Source organism: Megascapheus bottae, chromosome 9 (genome assembly GCF_031878675.1).
Source record: "Megascapheus bottae isolate mThoBot1 chromosome 9, mThoBot2.hap1, whole genome shotgun sequence".
Taxonomy (NCBI): domain Eukaryota; kingdom Metazoa; phylum Chordata; class Mammalia; order Rodentia; family Geomyidae; genus Megascapheus; species Megascapheus bottae.
In genome coordinates this window covers 21,131,997-21,157,624 of record NC_143517.1, presented here as the reverse complement: position 1 = coordinate 21,157,624, position 25,628 = coordinate 21,131,997, and the positions used below count along the sequence as shown (strand labels likewise).

Genomic DNA, 25,628 nt, shown 5'->3' with positions numbered 1-25,628 from the left:
ACCAAACCAGAAAATGTTTAGGAACTTTTCCTCAGCAACTTTTAATGTCAGAGACAGAACTCTATTAAGTACTAAATGCACTCTTGAGAGAATTAAATGAAAAAAACAACAACACATGCACAATGCTGAGGAATGCTAGGTTTTTCACTGAATGAATGGATTTCTCTTCCAAGGTTACTGTACCTTGATAACTGGATCAAATCCAGACTTAATCTTCTATTGTTATTAATGAGGTCCTTGAATTGTTTTTCCCTATCTCTTCATTCTTTTTCTCCTTTTTCCATATATTTTTATTGCAATTACTAGAAGGGTTACATTATATTCACCAGATAGAAGGTGCATTACTTCACAAACATTGGTACCCTTTCTCATGTCTTGGTCCCCATTTCCCTCCCCCCACCCCCACCCCTCATCTTGTTTTCCCCCCCTTCCCTATCCTATTTCAAATAACCAAATATGCATATATACGATGTATCAGATAACAAGGTAAAACACTGTAACAATATGAGATAACCAAGGGACAGCAAAAGAGATGAGAGATAACATAGAACAGAGCTCTACCACTTGAGCCACAGCACTGCTTCCAGCTTTTTCTATGAATGTGGTACCAAGGAATCAAACATGGGTCTTCATGCATGCTAGGTACACACTATACCACTAGGCCAAACTTCTGGCCCCATAAATACATTTTTTAAATTTACTCACCTATTGTGGGGCATCTGGGGATGTTTCCATTACTTGGACATTGTGACTAGTGCAGCAATGAACATGGAGGTTCTACCATTCCTTTTAACCCACTTCAATCAATTATTTCTGAAATACCTTGGATTCTATTTATTTATTTATTGTAATGTATGGAGGGGTTACTGTTACATTTGCCAGGTAGTAGGTGCATTACTTCTCACACATTGATACCCCTTCTCATGTTTTTGTCTCCATTTCCCTCCTCCCACTTCCTCCCAATCATCTTGATTACCCCCCTTCCCTTTCCTATTTAAATACCTTGGATTCTAACATCTTTTAGTTCTTTTTATCTAAAAAAGTCCCCCTTTATCCATGGATTTATTAATGACTATGCTAGTTTTCCAGTTTGTTTTTTCTTTTTGCCAGTCCTGAGGCTTGAACTCAGGGCTGGGCACTGTCCTTGAGCTTTCTCAAGGCTATCACTTGAGCCACAGTACCACTTCTGGATTTTTCTGTGTATACAGTACCAAGGAATCAAAGTCAGAGCTTTGTGCATGCTAGGCAAGCACTCTACCACTAGGCCACACTTGCGGCCCTAGTTTTTTAGTTTTACCCTACACTCATAAGTATAATTGTAAGTCTCATTTCTGGAAGCAAAGACCATCATCTGCTGTGTGAGCCTTCCACATCCTGTTTCCCTTGTATGGAATGCTGTGCCCTATTTTATTCTATGGTCCACCTTCTGTCTCTTAGTTCTCATCCTAATGATTGATCCTGAATCCTTGGTCCAGGCTTCATCTGGTTTCTTATATCTCTCCTACCATATACATCCCAGACATATTGCACATCTGACTGGAAGTCAGATTTCTTGAAGACAGTGATTGAATAGACCCTGGGCCCATCACAAGATCTGGTGTATAATAAATGTTCAATAAAGCCACTGAAAAAGTGTGTAAAGAATGAATAGATTATATTTATCAATAAATGAAAGCCAGTCCTTGAATTAGCTGCAAAAGATGAACAAGCATATGTAGCTTTTTTTATCCATAGCATTAACTCCTGTGTTTCCATATTTCTGTGGATGGGAAGAGATGCTTGGAGGATACTCTCAATCAGTGATGGTATCTTTATATAAAATGATAAAACAAGAAAAGCAAATTGTGAGGCCAGGGGAGTAATGTTTCTAGGCAACCACATGCCAGTTGTTGGTATTTCTCTTAAAATATAAATAAATATTATTTAAAAAAAATAAAACAAGTTTTTTTATACTCCCATTAACTTACAGCATGCAAGTATCTAGACCTAAGGAAAGTGTCCCATGAAGAGCAGAGAATATACTGATTTATTTTTTTGACTTATTTTTTTAAGTGGTAATAATACTATTTCAGTGCATGTAGAAACTGGTAGAAACGTTTTATTCAATCAACCCAGAAGTCTAAATCAAATAAGTCAAGCCTTTAGCATCTCAGACTGTTGGCTCCTTCAAGGTATTTGCAATAAAGCCTACATTGATTCTGTTCCATTTATTTTCAGCTGTTGTTATTATTGTGGTTGTCTTATCTGGATATGAGCTACCTAGGTCTGTACTATCCAACACGGCACACATCAGCTACACGTGGACTTTGAGTCCACATGAAGTCTGCTGTAAGCAAAATACAGAGTAGATTGCCGATAGTGTTGAAAATGTAATGTATTCATAATTTTGATAATGATTACATGATGAAATAATTTCTTGAATCCATTGAGTTAAATAAAATAGGCCAACTGTTCATTTCACTTGCTTATTTCTCCTTTTTTGATGTGGCTACTCAGAAATAAATAGCATGACTGGCATTATTATATTTCCATTTGACAATGCTAATACAGATTCCTAGACAGTTAATCTATCAGGTCTGGAAAGCAAATTGAGCTGAAATACAAGAAGGGCCAAAAGTCCAAAATATAACGGGCTGTGCCAATTTTGGTAAAAATTTTTATAAAACAAAAAAGGAGTATGACATTGCTGGAATGTAATATTTCAGTGAGAAATGAGATGGGGGTGGATAAAAGGGTCCCATATACAATGAAATTTTATTTTGGAATCAAAGAATCTTCTGGAAAGTCTATAACGTAACAAGTCAGGCATATAACCTGGGAAGCTACAATGCAAAATGAATTTAGTCTCAACTCCATTTAGCTGTGTATGAAAGATATTACATTACATCTTATAGTATAATGTAAGAGTCTAATTGTTTCAGACTGTAACTGCTTTTCGTATTTTTGGTGTGAGAGCAATTCAAATTTTTGTACAGGCTGCCTCTGAGAAGCAGATGTGGTAGAAGAATGACATGGCATGGAGCTGAGAGGTCCTCATGCGATGTTCTTTGGGAAAGCCTCTTATGTCTAAAAGGGGCACAGTCTCTTGTATGCAGTGCACACAAGCTACATGTTGATTGGATTGTGGTTGCTTCCAGTTGGATGACTTTCCCTTTTTAATTCTTCTTGTAGTTTCTCTGCTTATTAATCTTAGCTTTAATGATTTTCTTATGACCTTAAGGCCTTGAACCTTACCTGTAACATTTGATCATCTCCCTTCAGCCACAAGGCTTTTGTACATGCCAGTCTCTGTATGGAATATTTTCCCTCTGTGCCCTCAACTTGTTCTCCATCATCTGCCTTATGACCATTTCTTTGTAAAATAATCTATGATAACTTAGAGGTGGACTTTCATTATTCTGATAGCTCCCATCATAGTTAGTAACACTGACATTTGTTTTCTTTTATTAAAGTCAGCTTGCTATCTACACTGCACATGAAGAGGACAGGCCTCCTTTATGTTTCTGCTCAGCATTGTGAGCAGGTTCTTATCTCAATGTTTGGCACCTACCAGTTCCTAGATGAACATCTGTTAAGTGAATGAATAAGTTCTTCCACTTCAAAACACTGTAAACTTTTGAAAGAGGACAATGTCAACTTTATGGCCCACAACAGTCCCCAGCACAATATGGTCATCAAAAGGTGTTGTTTCATTGTGGACGGGTCCTGCTTATAATCCTACTTGGAGGCCAAGATTGGAAGGATCAAAGTTTGAGGCCAGCCCTCTCAGAAAAGTTTGAAGGTTCCCCTTCTAAATAGATTGCTGGGTGTGATGGTGCATGTACACCATCCTAATTATGTGGGCACTAAGATCAGTAGGATTGTAGTTATAGGTCAGCTAGTACAGAAAAGCATTCAAGAGTCCATCTCAAAGAAGAAGCTGGGTGTAGTGGCACACAGTGTATGTATATACTAGCTACAATGGAATGTCTAACATTGGAGGATTACAATCCAGGCAGGTGTCCTGGAAGGAAGAAAGATCCTATATAATTTAAGGAAATGGAAAAAAAAAGTCAACGCTCCTGGATTGGAAGGTCTAACATTGTGAAAATGGCAATACTGCCCAAAGGCATCTACAAGTTCATATGCAAAATCCCCAAAAGATGCTTTAATGACATAGAGGATGACATTAAAAAATCATATAGAATAATAAGAGACACCAAAAAGCAAAATTAATCCTTAAGCAGGAAGAACGGTTCTGGTGGAATATCAATACCAAACTTCAAAATCTATTACAAAGCTATCGTAATAAAAACACCTTGGTACTAGCACACGAATAGGCCTGAGGATCAACGGAACAGAATATAAGACCTACAAATGAATCAACACACCTGCAGCCACCTAACACTTGGTAAGGGAGCTCAAAACACAAGATGGAAGAAAGACAGTCTCTTTGACAAATAGTATTGGCAGACTTGACTATCCACATTCAAAACCCAAAGCTAGATCCTTACAAGTTACCCTTCACCAGGATCAGTACCAAATGGATCAAAGACATTAATGTAAGGCCACATACCCTGGAAACACTGCAGGGGGGCAGTGGGAGCCCTACATATCCTAGGCATGGGTTGAAATTTTCTAAGAACCTGAAATACAAGAAATCAAAGATGGACTGGGTAAACATGATTGCATCAGACTGAAGTTTCTGCAGGGCAAAAGACATCGCTAGCAAGAATAATAGAAAACCCATAGAATGGGAGAAGATTTTTACTAGCTATGCATCAGACAAGGACTTAGTGCTCAAAAATTTAATCCCCCAAACCTCAAAGAAACAACTCAATTAATACATGAGCTAAAGACTTTAAGAGAGACTTCTCAGAAGAAGAAGAATGATCAAGAGACAAAGAAATGTTCAATATTTCTGGCCATAAAAGAAATGCAAATCAAAACAACACTGAGGGTCTTCAAAAGACTAAACAATCCCTATGACCCAACAATTCCACTCGTGGGCTCTACCTGATTAAACACAATCCAGGTCCCACTAATGCCACTAGCACAACCATGTTCATAGCAGCATTGCTTACCATATCCAAGATATAGAATCACCCTGATGCTCCTCAGCAGACAAATGGATCAAGAAAATGGGTATACGTACACAATGGAATTATATGCTCTTATCAGAAAGAATGATATTGTAACATTTTTTTGCATTTTTTTAAAATTGTAATTAGTAAAAGCGTTACATGATATTTGCCAGATAGAAGGTGCATTAATTCACATACATTGATACACTTTCACATGTCTTGGTACCCATTTCCCCCCCCCCCCATCTTGGTTTTCTCCCCTTCCCTATCAAATTTCAAATAACCAAATACAAATAAATTCAATATATCAGATAACAAAGTGAGATACTATAACAATATGAGATAACCAAGGGACAGCAAAGGAGATGAGAGACAACATAGTACATTATGGACAACAATCATTCGTTATATGGCTTTTGTTTCGATATCCTGGAGGTCCTTTCAATTAGCTTCGTACTGTATGGCCTTATGTATCAAGATTTTGCTCTATTGCAAATCTCTGCTAGTAGAGCCCAAGGTTTCTACTGATTATGACGAATGAGGGAAACCATTGAGCCTAAGTTCCTTTGAGTCTGGCTTACTTCACTTAATATGATTTTTTCTAAGTCTTTCCATTTCCTAACAAATGGGGCGATGTCATTCTTTCTGATAGCAGCCTCTATTACAGAGCTATAATTCTCAAAACAGCTTGGTACTGGAACAAGAACAGGCCTGAAGACCAATGGAATAGAACTGAGGACCCAGATATTAAACCACAGACCTATGGCCACCTAATCTTTTACAAGGGAGCCAAAAAAATAGAATGGAAGAAAGACAGCCTCTTCAACAAGTTGTGCTGGCAGAACTAGTTAAGCACCTGCAGAAAATTAAAGTTGGATCCTTCTTTGTCACCTTGCACTAGAATTAACTCCAAATGGATCAAAGACCTGGAGGTAAAAGCTGACACACTGAAAACTTTACAGGAAGGAATAGGAGATACACTAGGCCTTCTTGGCACAGGTCGAAACTTTCTTAATAAGGACCAAGAATCACAACAAATCAGAGAAAGGCTGGATAAGTGGGACTGCATTAAACTGCAGAGCTTTTGTATGGCAAAGGACATAGCTAGTAAATTAATTAGGAAGCCTACAGAGTGGGATAAGATCTTCACCAACCAAACAACGGACAAAGGCCTCATATCTAAAATATATCAACTCAAAAAATTGAATCACTCCAAAAGTAACAACCATCCCATTAAAAAATGGGCCAAAGACTTAAAGAGAGTCTTCTCTGAAGAAGAAACAAAAATGGCCTATAGACACATGAAGAAATGCTCAACATCTCTGGTCATAAAAGAAATGCAAATCAAAACAACTCTAAGATTCCACCTCACTCCAGGTAGAATGGCCAGGATCAGGAAAATGAATAATAACAGATGCTGGAGGGGATGTGGCCAGGAGGGATCACTACTACACTGTTGGTGGGAGTGCAAACTCGTTCAACCACTATGGAAAGCAGTGTGGCAGTGCCTCAAAAGGCTAAACATAGAACTCCCCTGTGACCCAGCAATTCCACTACTTGGCATTTACCCAACCATCCAGAAACAAGGACATACTAAACCCACGAGCACAACAATGTTCATTGCAGCACTATTCACAATAGCAAAGATATGGAACCAACCTAGATGTCCCTCAGTTGATGAGTGGATCAACAAGTTGTGGTATTTGTGTACCATTTTTTTTGTCGGTTGTGGGACTTCAGCTCTGGGCCTGAATGCTGTCCCTGAACTCTTCAAATCAAGGCTATCGTCCTACCCCTTGAGCCACAGCACGACTTCGGGTTTTCTGGTGGTTAACTGGAGATAAAAGAGTCTCCTGGTCTTTCATGCCCTGTTTGGCTCTGAACTGTGATCCTCAGATCTCAGCTTCCTTAGTAGCCAGGATTACAGGGGTGAGCCACCAGTGCCTGGTGATATGGTACCATTTTTAAGGCAATAGAAACATATGGAAAAAATACATTAAGCAAAGCAAGCCAGACTCAAAGAAACATAGGATTCATACTTGCCCTCATTTGTTGTAACTAGAATGTACAGTGATACTCACTAGACAGTATATTGAAAATGAACTATATATAATTTGTGGGGAAGTGGGGTCAGGAGGGAAAAATGAAAAGGAGGGAATAGGAGACATTGTTGAAAAGGAAATGTACTCATTACCTGACTTATGTAACTCTAATCCTTATGTATATCATTTTTATGATAACAATAAGATAAAAAGATTAAAAAGAAGTAATCCAATCTCAAATATATCTCATTGCAAAGTGGGTTAGAGGTGTGGTACAGCAGTAGAACATCTGACCAGCAAGTGTGACAGCCTTAATTCAAAAAGCCAAGAGAGGACAGGTGGGAGAATATTGTCATAATATTCAGTGTATACATACAAAAATGGAACTAAAAAGTTTGAGATGTTGGAAGGGTTTGGGAGAAATAAGGGAGAATGATGAAATGGGTGACATTAATCAAGATGCATAAAAAATCGATGCCTACCAAGACATGAGAAAGGGTATCAATGTATGTGGATTAATGCACCTTCTATCTGGCAAATATAATGTAACCCTTCTATTAATTACAATAAAAATATATGAAAAAAATCTAATACTCATATGGCAGTTCCTCAAAAGACTAAACATAGAGCTCCCCTAGGACCCAGCAATTCCACTACTAGGCATTTACCCAATTGTCCAGAAACAAGGACATACTAAATCCACTAGCACAACAATGTTCATTGCAGCACTATTCACCATAGCAAAGATATGGAATCAACCTAGATGTCCCTCAGTTGATGAGTGGATCAACAAGATGTGGTATTTGTACACAATGGATTTCTATGCTGCTGTCAGAAAGAATGACATGGCCCCATTTGTTAGGAAATGGAAAGACTTAGAAAAAATCATATTAAGTGAAGTAAGCCAGACTCAAAGGAACATAGGCTCAATGTTTCCCTCATTTGTCATAATCAGTAGAAACCTTGGGCTCTCCTAGCAGAGATTTGCAATAGGGCAAAACCTAGACACATAAGGCCAAATAGTATGACTCTAAATGAAATGACCTCTAGGATATAGAAACAAAAGCCATATAAATGTGTGATTGTTGTCCTTAATGTACTATGTTATCTCTCATCTCTTTTGCTCTCCCTTGGTTATCTCATATTGTTACAGTATCTCACTTTGTTATCTGATATATTGGATATATTTGTATTTGGTTATTTGAAATTGGATAGGGAAGGGGGAAAACAAGATGAGAGGTGAGGGTTGGGGTAAGGGAAAAGGTATCAATGTATGTGAAGTAATGCACCTTCTTTCTGGCAAATATAATGTAACCCTTCTATTAATTACAATAAAAAATATATGGAAAAAATCGATGCCTAGCACTCATACGTGGATGTGCTGAATTGAAACCTCTTTATAACACTACTTTAAGAAGATAATAAAATGCTAAATTTTACAGTTTCTAACATTTAAAAATAGAGCTGACATTTAAATATTATCTCAGAAATATTTCTTAGTGTGTATATTTAAGAACATGAAATTTTATTCATTATTATGATTTAATTTTTTTTTGCTCAGAAAAAAATGCATAGTATCTGGAAAGTAGCAAGATTCAATTTTGGGAATGCCATGATAGCTACCCTAATTAGGACTGCCCAGTCCAGGAAGCAATTAGATGTTCCGAGTAACTAACTAAATAAATAGTCTATAAGTAAGTATCTCAGGAATTGAAGCAAAATAGCTCTAAATGGTTCTAATTTAATTGGGAGGAGACATTTTAGACTTGCAAATGAGTTCTTGTCAATTTGTTTTGTTTACACTAACAAGAGAATAATATTCCACAGAAAGTGAAGATTGTTAGCTTAAGAAAACCTGAATTTTACATACCTGCATGGGAAGCATGTTAGAATTTCCAAAAAGTAGAATTTGAGGAGATAAAAACAGGAAATTCTATGCTAAGTTATGTTTATGTGAAGATAGGAATAAAAAGTTATCACCTTATATTTTTATTAAAAAAGACATTTACAGTTCACTTTGAAGGCATGGACATAGTATCTCACAGAAATTTATAAGGATTAGGTTACAGTCATTGATTTTAGTGATAATATTGTGGATGGAAATCTCACTCATTTCTTGAATTTTTCTTCCACATTTTACATCATGATGAATCGTTAATTCTTACAAGAGTGCACATCATGATGAATTGTTAACTCTCACAAGAATCCCATTTGTCAGCTATTAGTTCTATTTTACAGGTAAAGGAATGAAGGCATAAACATTTGATAGTCCCTAAGGTCAATTTGCCTATAGCCAGTACCTGACACACGAGATTTGCTTAATCCTGTTTTGGATGAGTTCTTAGAGGAGAATGAGAGTGAGGAATGCAAGTGATACAAGTGAAAGAAACCTGAAAACTCAGGATCTGGAGAGCATATCGACTCCATCTCTCAGGAAACTTTGGAGCAACAAGGTTACCCAGCTGGTCCCTGTGGGAGGTGAGGACATTGGCCTTGTGTCCATTCAGTCACTGGATGTTATCATGTGACTTTGTGGGCAAGGTCGCTATCTGGCCTTGTATTAACTTTTATGTGTGGAGTAGTGGGGATCTCTATTACCTTAGCAGCCAACACTCATACAGTTGAGGAATGGGTGAACCGACCTGTTAAAGGGGACCCGCTGAGGCATTAATAGGGTCAGCTTAATTATAAATGGCCGCTCAAGATATTGTGCATAATTAGTAGAGACTGTGATTTTTATCTAAATCTACAAATGGAAGGCTTAAGGCTTTTTCAGCATAGGTCAATAGAAGCCAAGAAGCCACCTCCTCTCAAAAGGGCTATTGATACATTCAGAGGTAGAACTGACTCACCATGTATTACACAAATAAACTCGCGATCATCTGTCTGATTACATCATGTTAATGAAAAAGCATTATGATCATAGAAATTAGAAATGACCAAACTTCTACCATGATTGACAGTTACTTGTGTAGGACTGGAGATTTGCTGTGTTGCATTCATTTCTAGAACACTTTTTTCATAGAGAGTCAAGAGAAATCAATCATTAAATTCTTTTGGAGTATCTCCATCATCTCATGCCTGTTCTGTAGTATATTATCCATTGTAGATACAACGATTGACTGCCTTCACATCTCACATAAATATTTAATAATATGTTCTGTTTTAAAAATAAGATTAATGTAGTAGAACTATAGGGCCTGCCTGCAATATTTCTACTGTAATTTGTAATACAGCAGTACAAGTACAAACAAAGTAGTAAATAAAATAAACTATATAATGCTACTGATATGCAATATAATTTTTGATTAGTAGAAAAATAGGATTGTACCATAAAACACGATGCAAGATTTTAAGATGTCTGCACACATAAAGCTCTGTTGACCGAATCCAAGCCTTTTCTCATGGTTTCCCTACTGATATTATCACGATGAAGACTCTTTGAGAAAGTAAAAGTTTTTGTGAATAAATTTTGTGCTATTTTAGATAAACCTACAGTGGCATTGTCCAATTGAAAATATGTGAGGCACAGTTAAGTTTCTGTTAGTCTCATTAAAAAGAATAAAAGAAAGACACACGTTAATTTCAATGATGTATTTTATTTAACTCCAAGTCACTATATTTGGTTTTGGTATCTACTGTTATAGTTATTTCAATTAGGAAGGGAAGGGGAACAACAAAATGGTGAGAAAAAAGACAAAGGGGGGAACAAATGCAACAGCAATATTCTCAAGACAGTAAGTTGGAAATGAACTTTACAATGTGGGGAGAGCGTGCTGGCTTCAGCAGCACATATACTAAAATTAGAACGACACAGAGAAGATTAGCATGGCCCCTGCACAAGGATGACACACAAAGTTGTGAAGTGTTCAATATTTTTATTTGAAATAGGAGGGGAAAAATGAAGGTAGGGGGTAGGGGAAGGGAAATGGGGACACAAACATAAGAAGGGATATCTATGTGTGAGAAGTAATGCACCTTCTATCTGGTGAATATAACTGTAACCCTTCTATACATTGAAATAAAAAATAATTTAAAAAACAATGTGGGGAGGGGGTTGGGGAGAGAGTAACAATGTTTGACTAAAATGTACTCACTGCCATATGTATGTAACTGTAAACCCTATGTATATTGCCCTGGCAATAAAATTAAATTAAAAATACAATATCATTTATGCATAAAATCAATGTAACGTTTATGAATGGGATATGTTACTTACTCTCCCTTTTTCTCCTGTATGTTCAAATATGAGTGTGTATTGAATCTTTTCAGCATACTCAGCCACACTACTTGTGCTAAAGAGCCCTGTAGCTAATGTCTTCTGTACTGTACTGCAGAGAACAGGGGAATGACATTCTGGAATTAAACCTATGACAGCTAGCTTCTCCTCTTTTCACAAATACAGGTATGCTACATGTATTCCTTAAATATTAGGGACTATTTCCATTTTTTCTCTTACAGATACTCTCCATATTTTCTTGTGTCTGATCAGAAATCTGTAAAAATGGGGGAGGAGCAATTCCTGGATCTTAACAGTATGTTTTTAGGAAGACAATGAAGAGGAGGAGGAGGGGATGGAGGAGGAGAAAGAGGAAGAAGATAAGGAGGAGGAGGAAAAGGAGAAGGGGAGGAGGAGGACTATGACAAGAAGGAGGAATAAAGGAGGAGACCAGGAAAGATAGAAAGGAGGGAGGAAAGGAGAAGGAGAGGGAAGAATAAAGAATGACTCTTTGCTCAATTCAGATTACATTCAGTTGTCTTCTCCAATGGAATCACTTGGAAAAGCAAGTGTTTGATAAAGGAATCATGGCAAAGGTAGTGCTGGCCATTCCTGTTTCCTACCATGGAGCCACTTGGCATGCAATGTGGGTGTCCTGAGGTGGCAATCTTGAGGTGGAAGTCAGCTTGCCTGTTCCGGAGGGAACCCTGCCATTTACTTGTATGTGATGAGTGATGGCTCTCCTGAGGGGCACAATGAATTTAGTTTTAAAGGAAACCCCTAGTTCTACTACTGTTCTTCTACTGTTCAAGTTCTTCTACTGTTTAGTTTTTTCTAAGATTTAAGGTCATTTTAAAATGTCTTCTTAGCCTCAAATGATAAACATAATGCAAAATGAATTCAGAAATGCAATATGGCACTGAATAGTGCAACACACATGTGCTGTTTTCTCACTAATCATCTCTGATAATGCAGCTTGTCTTTTCTAAGTAGACTTTATTGTAACCCCATTGGATTCCAGTCTCAGAGCTGAGCACCCAAGAGCAGAGCTACAAGGATTGAAGTAGAAGGTGGCAATGCTGAGAATGTCCTAGAATTAGGTGTTGATGGAATAGGAGAGTAGAATTTTTCCATGGGAAAAGTCAATATGATTATAAACTTTATAGGGTTTGCTGTTATCCGACAGTAAGCTAAAACCAAGTTTGGGGATCATCAACTCTTCTTTTATGGGACATACTTGAGTGTCTGTCTCCTTAACTCATCTTTGGTCCTTACAAATCACAGGGTTGTGTAAGGAAGACATATGTGGGAGGATAACGAGAGGAGCTGAATAGGAAGTAATTATACTCACTCAGATACTAGATTCCCAGCCAAATGCCAGTTGAAATGACTGGAAAAAAGGAACTTTTGAGATTATGTAATAATCACAAACAAATGGGTAGAGATAAGAATAATAATAATAATTAGCTTTTCTCATGTATATCCTATGTGAACCTTCTGTATCTCACTCAGGCTTATAAAACTGTTTCATTTAATTTTCTCTCTCGAATTTACAGATTAACTGGGATTTGGAATTTATAGGATTATGTGGAGATTACTGTAAACCATATAATTGCCTACTTGATAATTTTTTTTTTGGTATAAAATAGAATTTGAACCTTGTACCTGAATTACTTATCTGGATCCCCTGGGCAGAGAACTTTTTGCAATTTGATTACATCAGAATGACAAGAATAACCCCCGATACGCCCTGACAATAAAAAGAAATTAAAAAGAATAACTCCAAATATGTACAAGTCTTGGATTCTGCACAACTCTACCTGAGACATTGTTGTTACTGCATTCTCTCAACAAACATTTGTTGAGTATATCATAGGCATAAGAATAGTGCTATGTGGAGATATAAAGACTGACTGAGTGAGGTCCTGACTCTCTGGAAGCACAGCATTCTGTAAGATAAATGATGGATGCTGCAAACAACCTTCAGTATACCTCAGCCACAGGATACCCATCACTGAATGCCCGGGACTGATGGTGTCGAATTTCAGATTTCGTCTGAACTTTTTTCAAAGACTGTGTTCCAAGCATTATATGGGCATGGTACTAGGAAAAGGAACACAAAGCACTATTCAAGAACTATTGAAAAGACAGAGACCAGCTGAGAGCCTCCTCCTAAAGACAGTGAACTTTCTCACTTTAAAAGTCTATACATTTTCAGTGGGGGGGGAGGGAAATGGGTACCAAGACATGTGAAAGGGTATCAATGTATGTGAATTAATGCACCTTCTATCTGGCAAATATCATGTAACCCTTTTACTAATTACAATAAAAAAATTTAATAATAAAAAAAGTCTATACATTTTCAAAGGATGGGAATTTTTTTTAAAAGAAGTAAGCAGAATGTTGGTTTACCTTATCTGTTTTAAATTATGACTGACAGGTTAAAAAAGCTTGTATTGAGGAAAAATAGATTCCTCTATTATGGGTGTTTACATTAGAAAGCAGTCTTGTAGATCGAATCTTTTCTTTGGCTGCTCCAGATGCAGCTAAAGAAGATGAAACTAAATGGAAATATGAGTTATATGTAAAGAAATATAGGTTAATGGGGGAACATACATTTTGTGGCTAAGAAAGAAATAAAAGTAGCTGGCATTTACAAGAAGTTATCAATATATGTGATAGATACTTATATAAAAGATTATATAAATACTGAAAAATAAGAATATTAGACATAAAAGTAAAACATAATGATTTTATAATGTTACATTTTTAAATATCCATGTTTGAAGTATTTTAGTGAAAAAGCTTCCAGCATTGTAGAAGCTCCTTGAAAAATAAAATTGGGAAGTCTTTTATTACTATCCTTAGCATGTCACAGTATTCAAGCTTTTAATAAGGAAACAGGAAATATTTGTTGAGTGGATAAATAGATGAGTGGATCTATATATGATTTAAATAGTCAATCCTGGGAGAAAAAATACGAAATTAACATTCCTTCGACCTATTGTACTTAATACCTCTTGGTTTTATGTAGGGAGTCATAGGTTATGTCGCTGTTAATACTACTCAAAGTAAGCACCATACAGACGAGAAAATTATCGCGAACTTATGATAAGGTAAGTACAGAAAAGGAAAGTAAGAATTTAGAATTTGTATAGCACTTAACATTTCCAAAGAGTGAAAAACAAGTTTAGATTGATCTTGGTTTATTATTACAATTATTAGTTACAAAAGTACTGGACCCAAATAGCTAGGAACAAAACAAAACTTTAAAAGCAGAAATTATTCATTTATTAAAGGGCTTTCAAAACACTGTTCTATACGATGTATCACAATGTTCACTGCACTGATAAAGAAACTGAAGTCAGTAATTCAAGCAGCCAGTGAGGGCTGGGATTGTTGGAGGTAAAGCACTTCATTTCTGGAAAACAGATAAATCTTTTAGTTAAGGGATTGATTTTCTGGTCTATTCTTACAGATAGAAATGAAAATAGAAAGCATCTGGTTATTTTTCTGTATTCCAAATGCAAATTGGGCCTCACTGTTGTAGATAACAGCCTCCCTAGCATGGGTAATTTAGTATTCATGCCAGAAACAATGCAATGCAGGCAGAAACACACAGAAGAAATAAATAGAATAGGAAAGATTCAAGCAGCAGGGCAGGCCTAGTTTGTGATTTAGAAAAGGAGAATGAGTGTTAAGGGAGAGGGAATTTAATAACTTCCCACAGAGACCTGTGTTCTACCCAGACTCTCCTGTAGAAACCAATATTGCTCTAGGAGGCATTGTCTTTTTGCGGTAAATTAGAGATCTGAAAGGGCTAGCTGAATTAAGTGGAGAAAATACTCATTTATGAACTCAAACATGGATTTGGTTACAATATTCAGAATATCTTGGCAGTTTGGTATATTGTGCATTCCCTTATTTGGACAATGACTTTTCCTTCTCTCCCTCACTCTTTTCCCCTCCTTTATTTCCTCTCTCCCTCCTTTCTTTCTCCTTTCCTCCCCCATCTTCACTCTCTTTCTCTTCTTTCCTTCTTCCTTCCACCCTTTTCCCCCTTCTTTCCTTCTGCACTTTTGTTATCATTTGATTACAGGAAAATCCAAGCGTCCACTCAGGAAACCATGAAGGGGCCTTTATGTTGGTAGTAACAGGTGATTTCATGAAATAAAGCTAAGATCCTTTCCCTAGTGATTACTCTCTTTGGGCAGGTTGCATAGGTGCAAAAGGAGTTATATGTTCTTGATGCATAAATGCTTGGAATTTATGGCTATGCGGGCAAACACACTTACAACATCAGATAGTTAAAGTAGCAACCAAGTGTTGGAAGATACAACGTTATGTGTTTTTAGTAGTTGTGTCTGCCATCTAGCAATCAAGAGTAGAAAGGCTGGCAACCTGGGAGGCGGCCTCTTCCAGGGCCCTGCAAAGACCACTTGGGGGCGGTGTTGTAAAGGGTACCACTAAGAGAACACTGAAGGTTGTTTCTAACCTCAGACCTTCTGGAGAAAAAATTTTTTTTTTTTGCACATTTTTAAACTTCTGTTTATTGATTTAATTCTTGATCCAGCTCATGGAATCATTTTTCTGTCTTTAAAGGAGACCTGCAAACAGCTTGAGAATTTCTCTGTAGTTACATCACTCTTCTTCCCAAAGTGAAATGTTTATTGGATAGCCTAGGTAGGAATTATTGAGCGTGTTCTTTTGTGTTTTCTGGCTTTTCTTATATACTTTCCTTAGGGAAGAGATGATGTTTCTTTCATCTTTCTGTTGTAATGGCTACCATCTTGCAAAGAGAACTCGTGTTCAAAGATTTTTGAGTGGAAGTAGAATCAGACATCTAAAAAGTAGAAGATATATCTTTAAGAATTAACTGTGAAATGCTCAGCTAGAGAATGTTTAAAGAGAGTATGAAGGATAAATAAAATTTATAAAGATAGTAATATTAATGTCATGAAAATAATGTAATTTAAAGAGGTAAAACTAAATTTTGCCATCCAAATACCTTATTATTTTTGTGCTAGTGATTAAATTGAGGACTTTGTAAATAATAAGCACATGTTCTACATTCATGGCCCCTCATATTTGTTAAGCTTAGTGCTTAGGAAATGCTTTATTTAGTAAGTAAATTGAAAAAGGATTGCAATCGTCACTTGAAGAAGCACCTAGAAAATTTTCTTTTCTAAAATTTGTGATATATCTCTTTAACTTGGATTCATTAGTCTCAATTAAAAGTTCTTGCTCTCCTATTCATTGACTCAACAAAATTTTATCAAGCTGGTAGCAATACATTTTAAACTCTAAATATATTTTCCACAAACTATGGATTCTAAGTTTGTGGAATTCTGATGTAGAAATTTCCTTTCATAGGGTATCAATGTATGTGAATTAATGCATCTTCTATCTGGCAAATATAATGTAACCCTTCTATTAATTACAATAAAAATATATGAAAAAACCCCAAATACCATCAACAAAAGGGGAAATACCAGGAAAAAAAATACAAAAAGTAAAAGTAAAAAAAAAAAACAAAAACTTGGGGCCAGGAGTTTGGCCTAGTGGTAGAGTGCTTGCCTAGCATGCATGAAGAACTGGGTTTAATTCCTCAATACCACATACATGGGGGGAAAAAAAGCTTGAAGAGGTGCTGTGGCTCCAGTGGTAAAGCACTAGCCTTAAGAAAGCCAAAGGACAGTGTCCAGGCCCTGAGTTCAAGACCCAGGACTGGCACAAAACAAACAAGCAAACAAACAAACATAAAAACTCTTGCTTCCATTTCTTGGAGTTCATTTCAATAAACATCATTTTATAAGAAATAAAGGGCCTGTTGGCCTTGTTCTACAATTTGTAAAGGGACAGTAGGATTTTAATTGTGGAAAATGGTTGGTAACTGTTAAACATCTAGATTTTTAATAAATATCTCTGGAAACCAAGAGCATCCAAATTACCCAATAGTCACTGTACGAAAATAGTTTTCCCATCAATGAAGAGGAAGCACTAACCCCATGTGGTGGAAAGAAGGTGGCTGCTCTGAGAATGATCCAAGGCCTCAAGTGGTCTTGTTCACTAGGAATAAAGGGCAGTAAAATGATGTTGACAGCTGCGGACCAGAGAGTAGTTGCATGTAAAGAGTGGATTTCTCTGCTCCCTAGGCTAGTGGCTATGCTCAATTCTAAATTCCAGTTGATGAAGTAGGCTTAGCCCAAATTTTCATAGAAGGAGATGAGGTTTCATAGAACCTACATGAGGGCACTTTGAGGAAGTGTTTAACTGAAGTCGTTGAATTTATAATATCTGGAAAATAGGGGAAAGATGAAGAACATGGTTTAAGTATTAAAGAGAGAATAAAGGGATAAATAGGAGATGTAGTATCTTCTAGATTCCTCGCCATGGGGCAACCATTTACAAGGAGGCACTTTGGATTCTGGGAAACAAAAAATCTCAGGGATAACATGTCACCTTCAGTTGGTATGACAGGTTACAACCTGTCTATTTGGGGGCTACAGCAGCATGGGGGCCACTGGTCTTCAAAAAATCTTTTATTTCTTCTTATTCAGGTCTTCTTCAAGGCAACATGGCATTGTCACTAACATTTCATATGTTATAGGCAGATTAGAAAATTGATTTGTTTAAAAATAAATTTGGCAAAGTGTAGCTAGCTTAAAATGAAGAAGCAGGCTTAATGGTAGAGTGCTTGCCAGCATACGTGAAGGACTGGGTTCGATTCCTCCATACCCCAAAAGCAGAAAAAGCCAACTGTCGCTGTGGTTCAAGTCGTGGAGCACTGGCCTTGAGCAAAAAGAACCCAGGGCCTGGGCACTGCCCTGAGTTCATGCCCAGGACTGGCAAAAACAAACAAACAAACAAACAAAACAACAACAAAAATAGTTGTAGATGATATTTAAACATTTTGAGCAGTATCTCTTCAGTGAACCTGCCTTTATTTGATTTCAACTGAAATCAACTCTGTTGTTGATTTCTTAACAAACTCAAGAGAAGATAGACAATGGTATGCAAAAAAGATGTAGCATCCATGTAGTGTGTGTGTGTGTGTGTGTGTGTGTGTGTGTGTGTGTGTGTGTGTGTTTCTGGCAATTGAACTGAGGGCCTTTTGCATGCTAGATAAGTGGTCTACCTCCAAACTATGTACTCAGATCAAAATTTTCACTGAAGATTTAGAGACATCTTAGAGAAAAGGTCTCAGTTGAAAAATTCCCACTGTATTCTAAAATTTAAAAAGGACAAGATACTGAGAATAGATTGTTTAAACAAAGAAAATGCCACTTTTCCAAGACTTACATACTCTGGGGAAACTAAATGTTGATACTGTATGCTTCGAGATCTGTTCAAGTTCAAGATTAGTCTAGCACATTTTGAAAAGGTTAGTCTCAGTGCAATTCCCAAAAGAGCAATAGAATGCTTGAAGGAATGAGTGTTTTCTAAAAGTGATTTATAATAGTTTGGAGAGCAGGTAGGCTTTTGATCTGATTTATCTATTTTGGCTTTCCATACCATCTCATTAATCAGATAATTGTGGATTTTCAACATATGCCACATGTGATTTGTACTTTCTACTTCACATGCACCTTTAGGGCCTTGGAAATCACACATCTGGGAGCTTTTCACATAACAAACTTCAGAATAAGAGCAGGTTTTTATCGCAAAGTACTCTAAGTACTGTCAAGTCCGGTTTCCATAACTCTTAGTGCCAACCTTAAAAGACAAAGGCGATTAGTTTATAGGTTATTTTGCCAGACTCATAATAAAGAAAACACAATTTCCAGAACTCTGCCTTGGGCACTCTCTATCTTTCAACTCCTCAGAGCTACACTTAGCTTGTTACTTTTCTTTTTGCTATTGCGTTCTGATTTCTGGTAAGGCAAAATAACCATAACCATAGCTATATCTAGTTTGTTTCTTTAGGTAGTGATATACTATTTTTTTCAGTTTAATCTTTAAAAAATTACCTTTAAGTAGTTTCACAAAGAGGTTTCAATTCAACATATTTGTGAGAATAATGTGTCTTGATCAATGTAATCCCTTCTGTCATACCTTATCTCCCCAAACCCCACATATCCTCTTAATTTATCTGGTTCCTTTCCACATATATACATTGACTATTATGACTGCCTTTGCATACCCTTTCTCTCTCCATTTTTTTTATCCCTTTCCTTTGAACTCACTCCTCCTCGCATGTTCTTGCTTCTTGGTATTCATTTTGTTGAACTTTCAGTTGTTCAAAGAAATCATTCCCTGAATATATCATACTTTAGACAATATATCTGTATATATATGCCTATGAACCTATACACTTTTACATACATATATTTAATTTAGATCTAATTTTAACATATCAGAGATGAGAGAAAACAAGTACCCTTAGTTTCTTTAAGCCTACTCATATCACTCAACATAATTTTGTCCAATGCTATTATTTCTCTGCAAATTTAACAACCTTTCTGATGGATAAGTAAAATTCTCTATATATGTATATATAAATATGTAGGTGTAGATATCATAGTTTTGATCCAATTATTTCTATAATAAGCATTATTTGTAAACTCACACAAAACACCACTATACTCTATTAATGTGAGGTCTTTGCAAGAGCCTCATGATTTGAATTATAAATAAAGTCATTTCAGTCAGCAATTGTCTCAGCTTATATCAGGCATGCTTCCTTCACATACTCATTTCTCTCCACTCTCCTCTACCAGTATGGTGTAAGCTTTGAATTCCTAGTTAAAGGCAAAATTGTTATTGGAGCATGAGGAATGAGACTCATTAGAAGAATATTCATTCAAAGGCATGTCTGGTTCTTTGCTTCCTTGCCAGTTTTACCTTCATTACCATTGCATTATTTGAAGAAATAAATTACTTTACTTTCTGGGTTTGGTGCGGAATAACAGTCAAGAAAGCATATGTGTATATATATATATATATATACACACACATATATATATGTATATATATATACTTTCTTTTTTCATATATTTTTATTGTAATTAATAGAAGGGTTACATTATATTCACCAAATAGAAGGTGCATTACTTCACAAACATTGATACCCTTTCTCATGTCTTGGTCCCCATGTCCCTCCCCACACCCTCACCCTTCATCTTGTTTTCCCCCCTTCCCTATCCTATTTCAAATAACCAAATAAGCATATATACAATAATAGAGCAAAACCTAGATACATAAGGCCATAAAGTATTACATTAAATGAAAGGACCCAGGTTCGATTCCTCAGTACCACATACATAGAAAATCCAGAAGTGGTTCTGTGGCTCATGTGAAAGAGTACTAGCCTTGAGAAAGCCCAAGGACAGTGCTCAGGCCCTGAGTTCAGTCCCAGGACTGGCAAAAAAAATCTTTGACAATTCACATTTATTTTGTATTTTTAAACTTTATTTTGTGAATAAGATTTTAAAAAATTACACACTATCTAGAAGTGGATACATTAATTCTTAAAGAATTAATTTCCAAAAATGTGCAAGAAATTATTATAACTTTTTTGCAAATTAAAACATTAAAATCAATAGACTTTTGGTAGCTCATTCTGTGATGTTCTCAGTACAAATGGAACACACCTGATTTGATGCTTAAAATAATTATAATACAAGTATAAGGCAAACTTGGGCAAATGCATCCATCTATTCAGTGAGTTCACACCTCATTATGGGGTAGGACACAAGATCGTGCAGAAGATGGTGTTGGAGTAATCCATACCCCTGGCATTAATCCTGTCATACAGGAGCTTTGGACAGTCTGATGAGCTGTGAAAGTGGAAGGTCAAGAAAGTATTTAATTAATTAATTAAGTAATTAATTCTTCATTTATGGTATTGGTCTCTTAGGGAAGAGGAAAACAAAAGCAGAAGTTGCTTGAAATCCCGAAGTGAGTGGCTTAAGACTTGAGAGAGAGCCTTGGTAAACTTGGGATTTTATGTGAAGTCAGAGGATATTTCAGTCTCTTACTCATCATGAATAAAGATTGAATGATCAAACCCTGAATTCTATAATGCCCCATACAGTTTTGTTGCCTTCTTCACTCAGGGCTAGAGTGTCACAGGGAGAGAAGATATCATCTAGGCAAGGTTGAAATGGCTTCTGTTGATTAAGTCTGGTGAAGCCCATGGGCAGATGGGGTATTCATCTCTGGCTGCTGACAGATGGGATGCCATCCAAATACACAGAAGAATTAAAAGGCATTCCATCAATTGTACAAAAGAGTTCACTGGGGGCTGGGGAGTATGGCTTAGTGGTAGAGTGCTTGCCTAGCATTCACGAAGCCCTGGGTTCAATTCCTTGGTACCACATACACAGAAAAAGCTGGAAGTGGTACTGTGGCTCAAGTGGTAGTGCGCTAGCCTTGAGAAAGCTTAAGCAAAGTGCCAAGGCCCCTGAGTTTAAGCCCCAGTATTGCCCCATCCCCCCAAAAAGATTTCACATAGGGCTGGGAATGTGGCTTAATGGCAAAATGCTTACTTAGCATGCATAAGGCCTGGGCTTCAATTCTTCAGTAGCATATAAATAAACAAAAATAATAATAAAGAAATTTAAAAATGAATAAAAATGGAGTTCATGGATATTAAAATGTGCCTTCATCATGCATGCATCCAAATTTAGGAGAATAAATGCAGCCGAGGACAAGTTAATTCTAGACTCTAACAAGTAGTTTTTACATGGACAGGAATTGGTTAGCTTGTCGATTTAGTACCCAACTTCCTAGGAGACTTGGCTTTTTCTTTTTTGTTTCTTGTTTTTTTTGTTTGGTGGTTTCTGAGTGGCCCTATTGTCTGCTGATTGGTATGTCTTGATTAGCAGGTCCTGTATGTGAATGAGTATTTCCAGACCAAAATGCCAGTTCACCCAAAGAAGCAAGGAATCTTTCCTGAGATCAAATGTGTATAAAGACATTATTTTCAGCTCAAAGAGCTTCTCCAGTTATAGCAATGTGTGTAGGAGAAGGCCAATTGAAGGCCAGGAGACGGAGACTATGATGAATTAGGCTGTGTTACACTAAAAACAGAAGAAATAGTGAAGAGCCAAAGAAATACAATTTTGAAGAACACTGGTTATTCTCAGTTGACAAATAGTAGCAATTTGTAGTGACCAATTATTTTTTAAGCTAGTATTTTTTGGAAGAAACAATATTTTCTACCTTTCTCTACTTCCCTCTTACCCTCTCAATAAAAAAGAAAAATATTTCCTGATAGTTTTTCTCTTTCTGTATTTTAGTCATCAATGGCCAATCATATAAGAAGAGTCATTTGGATACTTTAATTTCAGACACATTAATTTTGTTTTACTTTACCAAGCACTAGAATACGATTTATAGAACAAACATAGAACAACATATAAAAAGGTCGCTGGGAAGCTGCATATAACAGAAAACAATAGTAGCCGAGCTGGCACTTTTGACCTGTCATTTAGTGGCAATGTGATCTGGGGAAATCACCTCATTTCTGTAGTTCTACTGTTTCCATCCATAACATATATACACAAGATCTTCCTGAAGATAGTGGTGAGGATTTATGAGAGAAGAGTTAGAAAGTTCTTTGTAATCTACAAAGAACTGTACAAGCACTTATCTCTGCCTCATTCTTATTCCATATACTCTACACAGGTACAGTCTTATCACTGCCTCCAGCACCAATCTTTTGGCAATAATAGAGCTTCTCATTCATTTTGAGGCTTTAAATTGGATCCAGAGTGATAAAAGTACTTTCTGTCATTGAGGTTGTATTCTACAGGGAAATGGTGAGGAAGACAATTACTGAGTTTATTTCAGTGTATCATATTTCATGAGCATCACTGTGTTCTTAATCATTTTAAGATAGTGCCTGCTAATTCAGTTCCCAATAACCTTAGGTTTGGGAGAAGAGTTTTGAATAGTGTAACTGGAAATAAATGACTGACTCAACTCTTCACTTTTCAACAGAGTTTTCTCTAAGGGGTAGATATTCAGATTTTTCTGTGGGCAGATCTATAACCAGGCAAATGGAATTAGAGTGAATCATGGGAGGAGGTGAGCTTGAAGGGCTCTCCAAGTTACATTGAACAGAGAAAGACTGACATCAGTTTGGAGACGAATGGATGGGCAGATAGTGTACCTGCACATTTGAGTTTCATAGCATTTTATTATAGTAGTCTGAATAAAGCAGATTAGGAAATATAAGAGACTGTTTCCAAGAATCATAAAATGATACACTGCCTCTGGATGTTGGAGGGAAAAAGTTATCAGGTTTATTTCTAGTGTTATATTTTACTTTAGGACTTTTGGTTAAGAAATACTAGAAAAGACAGGTACTGGGGGCTCATGCCTGCAATTCTATCTACTCAGGAGGCTGCAGACTGCAGTTTTAAGGCAGCCTTTCCTCCAGGAAAGTCCATGAGATTCTTATCTCCAGTTAACCACCAGAAAACCAAAAGTGGAGCTATGGCTCAAAGCAGTAGAGCACTAGCCTTGAGCTAAAAAACAAGCAAACAACAAACCCAGGGACCACTCCCAGGTCCTGAGTTCAAGTCCCACACTGAACCAAAAAAAAAGTACTAGTGACTTTCAAGGTTTAAAATATTAATAAATGGGTGACTATACCTTCTTCATTCTTAGAAAATTTAGAAAATGAATGATCTGTGCTTGCTTGAAAACTATAGAATAGAGTATATTTTTAGCATAATAAATCTTTTCAATCCATTCAGAAAATAGATCCACAGAAAAAGCAAACAGATGGAAGCCCATGTGCTGTTTGGGAATGTCCAGTGTTTTAAACTGGATAAACACTGAAACCCTGCCTGCAGCCGCAAATCTGTCCTTTCTCAAACAAAATCTTATGAGACTATGGAGCATTCTCTACTCAAATATCCACAATAAAAAGAAATCCAACCATGACATGAAAAAGGGTATCAATGTTTGTGAAGTAATGCACCTTCTATCTGGTGAATATAATGTAACCCTTCTATTAATTACAATAAAAATATATGGGGAAAAAAAGAAATCCAGGAAGCCCTGCCAGTGTCTCTGCTAGGGACATATGATAAATGGTCCTAGTGCATGGACATTAACCCATTTCTTCTTGGTGAAAATATGCCTAAGTACTTCTAGGATGCTTATCACTGCAACAAGCCAAATATTCAGGCTGTTAGGAAACCGTATATAGTGTAGAAACATTTTTTTTTTTGCCAAAGGCTCTCATCACACTAACAAGATCTGATAAGAGTTTGTGTATATTTTTTCCAAATTAAGGCCTCATGAGGGAACTGGTTAGAAATAAACTTATGGTTTTGAACCCTTTCTTCTTCTCATACATTTCCTGTTCTTTCTTCAACATTTCTCTTTTGCTATATGATTGCAGTTAGGGACTTTGTTGAAGAGAGACCATTTTAGCTACAATTAAAGGCAAAGATCAGAAACTGAGCTCACCCAAAGAAGAAATGAAGCTTTTGTGAGTTCTATAGTAATGGCCTATGACCTTTTTATTTAGGAAATTCGAGTTTAAAAATTTTGCTGAATCAATTAGTGAATGAGTAGGTCAAAGTTGTAGAATAGATTCTCTTTAGAACTTTGGATGTTGATGCAGCAACTTTTCTTATCTTTTATTCACTCATTTCTTTGAAAGTCATCGTTAAGTAAATGTTTTGCTTGGAAGTTTAACCATAATACAGTATTTGATTTAAACATTTTCTATGATATATTTTAAAGGTAAACTTGGTTTCTTTGTTTAAAAATGCGCTCAGGAATACCTGTTTAAATATTTTAGAAATACTAGTTGTTACTGGGATGATCTTTAATCCATTTAACCATCGCCAATCAACTAACATTTCCAGAGGTTCCATCGTTGAACATGTCCCATGCCTTACATTGGGAAGCATAGGGCAAGTGGAAAGAAGATTGAGATTGACATAGGTGGATAGCTACAAAGTGATGAGTTCTATAGTCAGGAGTTATCTTGGGTATTCTACCCAGAACAAAATCAGTGCAAGTAGCAGGAAGACTTCCCAGAGGTCTGAAGGAAAAAAATACTAAGTATAATAGGTATAGAGGATTTACATCTAGGAAAAGATTGGGGCTGAGATGTGAGAGGAACCAGGAGGAGGCACAGTCAGGCAGGTGAGGTGAGGCTGGCATCAGGAGGAAAAGCCACATGAAAGAGAGAAGGTTGAACTATGGAAAGCAGTATGGCAGTTCCTCAAAAGACTAAACATAGAGCTCCTCTAGGACCCAGCAATTCCACTACTAGGCATTTACCCAATTGTCCAGAAACAAGGTCAGACTAAATCCACTAGCACAACGATGTTC

At 36.7% G+C, this 25,628-nt stretch overlaps 1 protein-coding gene, 1 long non-coding RNA gene and 1 other non-coding gene across 3 annotated transcripts in view; 2 read left to right on the top strand and 1 right to left on the bottom strand.

The window, feature by feature from the left end:
• The window catches only part of Kcnb2 (potassium voltage-gated channel subfamily B member 2), a 403,940-nt gene that overhangs the window by 76,036 nt on the left and 302,276 nt on the right, over positions 1–25,628 (bottom strand). The window lies entirely within an intron of this gene.
• Positions 1–25,628, top strand: part of LOC150058869 (uncharacterized) — a 119,682-nt gene that overhangs the window by 73,895 nt on the left and 20,159 nt on the right. The gene's annotated exons all lie outside the window — the stretch shown is intronic.
• On the top strand, positions 10,879–10,985 carry LOC150058870 (U6 spliceosomal RNA). Its single transcript, XR_016536727.1, has one exon. It is a non-coding gene; the product is annotated as a U6 spliceosomal RNA (small nuclear RNA).